Source organism: Moschus berezovskii, chromosome 7 (genome assembly GCF_049115385.1).
Source record: "Moschus berezovskii isolate FMDL1 chromosome 7, NW_MosBer_1.0, whole genome shotgun sequence".
In the NCBI taxonomy this organism is placed as follows: domain Eukaryota; kingdom Metazoa; phylum Chordata; class Mammalia; order Artiodactyla; family Moschidae; genus Moschus; species Moschus berezovskii.
The window spans coordinates 5,216,412-5,224,300 of record NC_142466.1 but is presented as its reverse complement, the minus strand read 5'-3'; the positions used below and the strand labels follow the sequence as shown (position 1 = coordinate 5,224,300).

General features: G+C 41.8%; 1 pseudogene; it reads right to left on the bottom strand.

The window, feature by feature from the left end:
* Nucleotides 1-4,484: 4,484 nt before the first annotated feature.
* LOC129557428 (olfactory receptor 5D18-like) lies at nt 4,485-5,414 on the bottom strand (annotated as a pseudogene).
* Nucleotides 5,415-7,889: the final 2,475 nt, after the last annotated feature.

Below are 7,889 nucleotides of genomic sequence, written 5' to 3'. Positions count from 1 at the left end.
GCTTCCTACAGGGAGAACTCTTTCCTACCCTTTGTGGTTTCTGAAGCAAGCAGGTGGCTCTCGACTCCTAGAGGCGGGTCCAATTGCACTGAAATGTTACCTTCACTAGGTGACCACAGTGGGACCCAGCACTATCAGACACACTCAGGCAGACCCCTTTCTCCGGGGCCATAGCAGGATGGCCTAGGAATAGGTTTGCAAGGCTGGCAAAGTGCAGGGAGACACACTGCGCTGACTCTGCAAGTTAGGTCCTGGGGGCAAGGCTGGAGCTCTCCTGGCCTGGAAGCTAGAGAGTTTCTGCTAGATAGAGGCCTGAAAACTCACTCTCTGTTGGTGCTTTTTCTTCCTCAAGGAAACATAGCTTTGCTAGCATTCCCTGTGCTGAGAGTCACACACTGCTTGAAGCACTAGCATGGAGATCATGTTTCAGTCTCAATTTCCCCTGAGGTGGTGATCATTCTGAAGGGCGCCACACTGCCAGAAAGGGAAACCCACATCCAAACGTCTGTTCCCTCACGTTTTCTCTGTAGGAGACATCCAGGGATCTTAGGTTTGTCTGTAAATATCCTGGGTACTGCAGGGACTCTTCCTGAGTGAGAACTGGGATAATGGATCTTGTTGACAAAATTTGCACTTTTCTCTCCTTGAGCCCTAAAACAGTGTGGCCTTGCAAGTGCTTGAAAATGCATAAAACTGCTGTTTCTTTGCTTCCTACAGGGCGAGCTCTTTTGCACCTTTTTGGGTTTCTGAAGCAAGTGGGTGGCTGCGACATCTAGTGGCGGTTCCATTACACTGGAATGTCACCTCCACTAGGTGGCCATGGTATGAGACCCAGCACTATCAGACACACTCCCGCAGCCTGCTTCCTCACAGGCCATCCTGAGACAGCCTAGGAATAGGTTTGCAAGACTTGCAAAGTGCAGGGAGACAGACCGCGCTGACTCTGAAAGTTAGGTCCTCTGGGCAAGGCTGGAGCTCTCCCGGCCTGGAAGCTAGAGAGTATCTGCTAGATAGAGGCCTGAAAACACACTCTGTTGGTGCCTTTTCTTCCTCACAGGAATATCCCTTTTCCTGCATTCTGTGTGCTGAGAGTCACACACTGCTTGAAAGCACTAGCCTGGAGATCATCTTTAACTCGAAATTTCCCCAAGGATGTTGAAAGGTTGTTGCTGAATGAAAAGACGCCAGAATTCTTGGCCTCTGGAGGAGAAGAATGTTATCTGGGGCCAGAGACGAGGCTTGATCGCTCAGAGCTTTTGTGTAATAAAGTTTTATTAAAGTATAAAAGAGATTGAGAAAACTTCTGATGTAAGTATCAGAAGGGGGCAGAAAGAGTACCCCCCTGCTAGTCATGGTATATAGTCACTGCTGCTGCTGCTGCTAAGTTGCTTCAGTCGTGTCCGACTCTGTGAGACCCCATAGACGGCAGCCCACCAGGCTCCGCCATCCCTGGGATTCTCCAAGCAAGAACAGTGGAGTGGGTTGCCATTTCCTTCTCCAATATATAGTCACTAGCAGTCTGTTAATGAAAGAAAGGAATGTCTTAAAACTCAGAATGGCACCAGGCCCTCATCCATAAAATGCATTTTGGGATAATCCTGGCACCAGATGATTCATCCCGGGCCATAAAACGATTGACTTGAATCTTGTAGAAGGGCAGCTTACCATACAAATAGTTTCATTTACATAGATTAGGGAAACAGTGTCTGAGTATAATATACTGGTTTGTCAATTAGGTTCTGAGCCATTAGGTGGAACCGACTTGAAGACAGAGTTTGGGGTAAATGCATAGTACATTAACAAAGTTTAAGACCAACATTTCCATAAGAAAAATTCATTGCTTAACTCAAGTTTTGAGAATAGTTAACTTCAGGTGAAACCAGGTGTCATTGTGGCAACACTGTATTTTATGAGAAACTTCTTTTTAAATTTGTATAAAGAAGAAAAAAATATCGCTAGTTTGTTTCCTCCTGCCGCTTAAGAGAGAGAAAAATGTCTGACACTTGCAGGCTATTTTCTCTGTTTGGATACCCCTGGCCTTCCTGCCTGTTACCCTTTCAATGTGATGATTTGAAAGGACTCCACACCAACAGGGAAAGGTAAACCCACATCCAAACATTTGTTCTTTCACGTTTTCTCCGGAGGAGACATCAGGTATCTTAGGATTGTCTGTAAAATTCCTGGGTCCTGCGGGGACACTTCCTGAGTGAGAAATTGGATAGCAGACCTTGTTGGCAAAATTTGCACTTTTCTCATCCTAGAAAGTGCTTGAAAAGGCTTCCAGTTGCTGTTTTCTTGCTTCCTACAGAGGGAGATCTTTTCCACCCTTTGTGATTTCTGAAGCAAGCTGTATATTGTCACCCTGTTTATTTAACTTATATGCAGAGTACATCATGAGAAATGCTGGGCTGGAAGAAGCACAAGCTGGAATCAAGATTGCCAGGAGAAAAATAAGTAACCTCAGATATACAGAAGACACCACCCTTATGGCAGAAAGTGAAGAGGAACTAAAAAGCCTCTTGATGAAAGTGAAGGAGGAGAGTGAAAAAGTTGGCTTAAAGCTCAACATTCAGAAAACTAAGATCGTGGCATCTGGTCTTCATTTCTTCCTTTTCTAGTTGCTCATGTGTAGAGTTAGGTTATTTATTTGACTTTTATCTTGTTTCTTGAGGTGAGCCTGTATTGCTATGAACCTTCCCCTTAGCACTGCTTTTACAGTGTCCCATAGGTTTTGGGTTGTTGTGTTTTCATTTTCATTCAGTTCTACGCATATTTTGATTTCTTCTGTGATTTGTTGGTTATTCAGAAGCATGTTGTTCAGCCTCCATATGTTGGAAATTTTAATAGCTTTTCTCCTGTAATTGACATGTAATCTTACTGCATTGTGGTCAGAAAAGATGCTTGGAATGATTTAATTCTTTTTGACTTTACCAAGGTTAGATTTATGGGCCAGGATGTGATGTATCCTGGGGAAGGTTCCATGTGCACTTGAGAAAAAGGTGAAGTTCATTGTTTTAGGGTGAAATGTCCTATAGATATCAATTAGGTCTACCTGGTCTATTGTATCATTTAAAGTTTGTGTTTTCTTGTTAATTTTCTGTTTAGTTGATCTATCCATAGGTGTTAGTGGGGCATTAAGGTCTTCCACTATTATTGTGTTATTGTTAATTTCCCCTTTCATACTTGTTAGCATTTGCCTTACATATTGTGGTTCTCCTATGTTGGGTGCATATATATTTATAATTGTTATGTCTTCTTCTTGGATTGATCCTTTGATCATTATGTAGTGTCCTTCTTTGTCTCTTTTTACAACCTTTGTTTTAAAGTCTATTTTATCTGATATGAGTATTGCTACTCCTGCTTTCTTTTGGTCTCTATTTGTGTGGAATATCTTTTTCCAGCCCTTCACTTTCAGTCTGTATGTGTATTTTTGTGTTTAGATTATACTTAAAAATTAGAGCTATTTTAAAGTAATGTTCAAGTCCCAGGAAAGCTATTAGCTTCCAATTTTTACAACAAATCTACTCAGTTGTTTTATGGAGACTTTCTAGAGAGTCCTGTTAAAGAGAACGAAGACACAGGCTTGATCAAATTGCCATGTGAAGTAACAGTATATGTATAATGATTGGTGAGTGATAGACAGGCAACACAAAACATACAACACGTATAAAGTATCTTTGTTTTTGTTCTCAGTATTTCAAGAAGCAAGCTAATTTTCCTAAGCCTCTTGTAAATTCTTTCATTCTCTATACTGAAACTTTCTTCCAAAATAAATTAGAATTGTAGCTACAATGTATGCAAAATTTCATTTCTTCAAGCACCTAGCAAGATACCTTGTAGGCATATGACATAAAACAGTAGCTTAAAATATGTTTGAATCAATGACTCGTGACCATTTTGTTTTTTACTCCCAAGTAAAACTTATGTCATTCTCTTTTGTTTCTCTTAAAAAATCTGTCTATCCTTCAGGGCCAAGTAAAAGATACATGATAGCCACAAATGATTTTGTACAATCTCTCCCCACCAACGGTATTATGATATTAACTAACACCACTGGCTTAGGTGGTTCCTGAAAGTAAAAGTATATCTTTCCCTGTCATCTATTTCACCAAATTTAAAGTATAAAATTGGTCATTTATTTAAGACTGCTTGATAGTCATCAGGAAAAAAGGAATAACAGAACTAGAGTTTACTGCACATATACAATATGTTTGATATATTATCTATATTCTTTTGTTCTATATACCACTTTATGAACAAAATCATATTAAATTGGTTTTGTAGATAATGACTAGTCAGGTCAATCCATCTTCTCTGACTGATTCAATCAGAATCAAGTATAGTCTCCTGATTTAAAACTCATATTCTTTCCATTGCGGTTTTTGCTTTTCAAATCTAAAGTGATTTTTTAAATGAATTTTTGACACATAATATATTCAAAATCAGAAAAGTGTTCTTTAATAACGAAAGTAAATATTTAGCAGTTACATGCCTTCAATGTGAAAACATAGTTTGCCGACTGTGTCCTTGACATCCTTATTTCCCAGACTGTAGATCAGGCAATTCAACACGGGGATGACCACCGTGTAAAGCACAGACGCCGCTTTGACTGTGTGCCTCGAGGCTGTGGAGTTGGGCACACAGTAGCGGAAGCAGATGATGCCGGGGAAGATGCCGATGCCGGTCAGGCGGGAGGCGCAGGTGGAGAAGGCTTTGCGGAGCCCACAGGCTGATTGCATCTTCAAGGTGGTGACAACAATGAACATGTGAGACGTGAGAATGACGAGCAATGTGATTACCTCATTAAAGGTGGCAACAGTGAAAAGAAGCAGCTGGCTGAGATAAGAAGCAGAATAAGAGAAGGAAATCATGGAAGGAAGCTCACAGAAGAAGTGATTGTGTTGAAACTGCAAAAAGATAATTTGACAACAGAACATGTGAGAGTCAAGGAGCAGGTTGCTCCCCAGGCATAAGATCCAACCACTAACATCACACAGAGTCTCTGGGACATGGCCACCCTGTAGAGCAGAGGTTTGCAGATGGCCACGAAGTGGTCATAGGCCATCACAGCTAATAAAAAGGACTCAGTCACCATAAAGGTACAAAAGAAAAAGAATTGCATTACACAGCCTACAAATGAAATGGTTCTGTCGTCTACCATGAGGAACACCGTGGTCTTGGGAACAATGATGGAGGAGTAACAGAAATGCACTAAGGAGAGGTGGCTGAGGAAAAAGTACATGGGGGTGTGGAGTTTGGGGTTAATTTTGATGATTACAATCCAAGATTCCCTACCACAGTGACACTGCAGATGGTCAGGAATGTCAGGAAGAGGGGGACTTGCAACTCTGTGTAATCGGAGAAGCCCAGGAGAGTGAACACGGCCCACTTTTATTTCTCTCTGATAGAAACATGCCTTCTGTTTGTCAGAATCTGAATCAGTCCTAGAAAGAAAAACATTAAAGAAAATGAGAATGTAAGACACTTGATTAACTACTTCTTACCAAGACTGGTAGATGAAACAAAGTATCTCTTTTAGAATGTCTCTATGTGTTTTTTCTTATGTTCAGTTCAGTCGCTCAGTCGTGTCCAACTCTCCGCGACCCCATGAATCACAGCACGCTAGGCCTCCCTGTCCATCACCAACTCCCGGAGTTCACTCAAACTCATGTCCACAGGCTAAATGTCTAAAATTTAAACAAGATAACCAAAATTTCGACGCATGATACAGGATGCTTGGGGCTGGTGCACGGGGATGACCTGGAGGGAGGATATGGGGAAGAGGGAGGTGGGAGTGGGGTTTAAGAAAGGGAACACATGTACACCCGGGGTGGATTCGTGTCAATGTGTGGCAAAACCAACCAATATATTAATGTAAGGTAATTTGCCTCCAATAAAATAAATTAAAAAATTTTTTTTCTTTAACCCAATCCTTGAACATGTTTAGTTCTCAGTTATAAATTTTAATATTCGGAAATAACAATATGAGATTTAAAAATGTGGGATTATTTTAAATGAAATCCTCCCACAATGCTCTTAGGTCTCCTTGCCTATTATAAATTCATAAAAGATTCAGTTCAGTTCAGTTCAGTTCAGTCGCTCAGTCGTGTCCGACTCTCCGCGACCCCATGAATCACAGCACGCCAGGCCTCCCTGTCCATCACCAACTCCCGGAGTACACTCAAACTCATGTCCACAGAGTCGGTGATGCCATCCAGCCATCTCATTCTCCGTCGTCCCCTTCTCCTCCCGCCCCCAACCTTTCCCAGCATCAGAGTCTTTTCCAGTGAGTCAACTCGTCTCATGAGGTGGCCAAAGTATTGGAGTTTCAGCTTTAGCATCAGTCCCTCCAATGAACATCCAGGATTGATCTCCTTTAGAATGGACTGGTTGGATCTCCTTGCAGTATAAGGGACTCTCAAGAGTCTTCTCCAACACCACAGTTCAAAAGCATCGATTCTTCGGCGATCAGCTTTCTTCACAGTCCAACTCTCACATCCATACATGACCACGGGAAAAACCATTGCCTTGACTAGACGGACCTTGGTCGGCAAAGTAATGTCTCTGCTTTTTAATATACTATCAAGGTTGGTCATAACTTTCCTTCCAAGGAGCAAGCGTCTTTTAATTTCATGGCTGCAATCAGCATCTGCAGTGATTTTGGAGCCCAAAAAAACAAAGTCTGACACTGTTTCCACTGTTTTTCCATCTATTTCCCATGAAGTGATGGGACCAGATGCCATGATCTTTGTTTTCTGAATGTTGAGCTTCAAGCCAACCTTTTCACTCTCCTCTTTCACTTTCATCAAGAGGCTTTTGAGTTCCTCTTCACTTTCTGCCATAAGGGTAGTGTCATCTGCATATCTGAGGTTATTGATATTTCTCCCAGCAATCTTGATTCCAGCTTGTGCTTCTTCCAGCCCAGCGTTCCTCATGATGTACTCTGCATATAAGTTAAATAAGCAAGGTGACAATATACAACCTTGACGCACTCCTTTTCCTATTTGGAACCAGTCTGTTGTTCCATGACCGGTTCTAACTGTTGCTTCCTGACCTGCATACAGGTTTCTCAAGAGGCAGGTCAGGTGGTCTGGGATTCCCATCTCTTTCAGAATGTTCCACAGTTTATTGTGATCCACACAGTCAAAGGCTTTGGCATAGTCAATGAAGCAGAAATAGATGTTTTTCTGAAACTCTCTTGCTTTCTCCATGATCCAGCGGATGTTGGCAATTTGATCTCTGGTGCCTCTGCCTTTTCTAAAACCTGCTTGAACATCTGGGAGTTCACGGTTTACATACTGCTGAAGCCTGGCTTGGAGAATTTTGAGCATGACTTTACTAGCGTGTGAGATGAGTGCAATTGTGCAGTAGTTTGAGCATTCTTTGGCATTGCCTTTCTTTGGGATTGGAATGAAGACTGACCTCTTCCAGTCCTGTGGCCACTGCTGAGTTTTCCAAATCTGCTGGCATATTGAGTGCAGCACTTTCACAGCATCATCTTTCAAGACTTGAAATAGCTCAACTGGAATTCCATCACCACCACTAGCTTTGTTCGTAGTGATGTTTTCTAAGGCCCACTTGACTTCACATTCCAAGATGTCTGGCTCTAGGTCAGTGATCACATTATCGTGACTATCTTGGTCGTGAAGATCTTTTTTGTACAGTTCTTCTGTGTATTCCTGCCACCTCTTCTTAATATCTTCTGCTTCTGTTAGGTCCATACCATTTCTGTCCTTTATCGAGCCCATCTTTGCATGAAAAGTTCCCTTGGAATCTCTAATTTTCTTGAAGAGGTCTCTTGTTTTTCCTATTCTGTTGTTTTCCTCTATTTCTTTGCATTGATCACTGAGGAAGGCTTTCTTATCTCTCCTTGCTATTCTTTGGAACTC